The 1476-nt window shown below is 47.2% G+C and overlaps 1 non-coding gene across 1 annotated transcript; it reads right to left on the reverse strand.

The window, feature by feature from the left end:
* Positions 1–358: 358 nt before the first annotated feature.
* On the reverse strand, positions 359–431 carry TRNAS-GCU (transfer RNA serine (anticodon GCU)). The gene has a single exon. It is a non-coding gene; the product is annotated as a tRNA-Ser (tRNA).
* Between the last annotated feature and the right edge of the window lie 1045 nt (positions 432–1476).

The raw sequence follows: 1476 nt of genomic DNA on the forward strand, positions 1-1476 counted from the left end.
AAATGGTTGTCAGGTATTGTTGAAAAGTTACGACTTTTCACGCTACATCTGAGACCCCACAAATCCTCTCTCGTTTGGGCTCGAACCACCAACCTTTCGGTTAACAGCTGAACGCACTAACCATAGCGCCACGGAAGCCCAAAAATTAAATGGTCGTCAGGTATTGTAGAAAAATTTGGCTATTTACGTTACATTTGAGATCCAAAAACACCGCTCCCGGGTGGGCTCGAACCACCAAGCTATTGGTTAACAGCCGAACGCGCTAACCATTGCGCCACGGAAGCCCAAAAGTTAAATGCTCGTCAGGTATTGTGTAAAAACCTGGATTTTTTACGTCAAATCTGAGACCTCACAACACCGCTCCCGGATGGGGTCGAACCACCAACCTATTGGTTAGCAGCCGAACGCGCTAACCATTGCGCCACGGAAGCCCAAAAATTAAATGGTCGTCATTTATTGTGCAAAAACTTTGGCTTTCTACGTTACATTTGAGATCACACAACACCGCTCCCGGATGGGCTCGAACCACCAACCTATTGATTAACAGCCGAACACGCTAACCATTGAGCCACGGAAGCCCAAAAATTAAATGGTCGTCAGGTATTGTGGAAAAACTTTGGCTTTCTACGCTACATATGAGACCCCACAACACCTCTCCCGGGTGGGCTCGAACCTTCAACCTTTCGATTAACAGCTGAACGCGCTAATCATTGCGCCACGGAAGTTCAAAAATTAAATGTTCGTCAGGTATTGTGAAAAACTCAGACATTTTACGTTACATCTGAGACCTCACAACACCGCATCCCGGATGGGCTCGAACCACAAACCTATTGGTTAACAGCCGAACGCGCTAATCATTGAGCCACGGAAGCCCAGAAATTATATGGTTGTCACGTATTGTGGAAAAGTTTTGACTTTTTACGCTACATCTGAGACCCCACAACACCTCTCCCGGGTGGGCTCGTACCACCAACCTCTCGATTAACAGCTGAACGCGCTAACCATTGCGCCACGGAAGCCCAAAAATTCAATGTTCGACAGGTATTGTGGAAAAACTCTGACATTTTATGTTACATTTGAGACGTCACAACACCGCTCCCGGGAGAGCTCAAACCACCAGTCTTTTGAATAGCAGCTGAACGCGCTAACCATTGCGCCACGGAAGCCCAAAAATTAAATGGTCGTCAGGTATTGTGGAAAAACTTTGGCTTTCTACGTTACATTTGAGATCACACAACACCGCTCCCGGGTGGGCTCGAACCACCAACCTATTGGTTAACAGCCGAACGCGCTAACCATTGAGCCACGGAAGCTCAGAAATTAAATGGTTGTCAGGTATTGTGGAAAACCTTGACTTTTAACGTCACATCTGAGACCTCACAACACCGCTCCCGGATGGGCTCGAACCACCAACCTATTGGTTAACAGCCGAACGTGCTAACCATTGCGCCACGGAAGCCCAAAAATTAAATGGTC

The sequence above is a fragment of the Phalangium opilio genome, unplaced genomic scaffold (genome assembly GCF_054372755.1).
Source record: "Phalangium opilio isolate 3A_F unplaced genomic scaffold, DU_Popi_V2 ptg000056l_1, whole genome shotgun sequence".
Lineage (NCBI taxonomy): Eukaryota > Metazoa > Arthropoda > Arachnida > Opiliones > Phalangiidae > Phalangium > Phalangium opilio.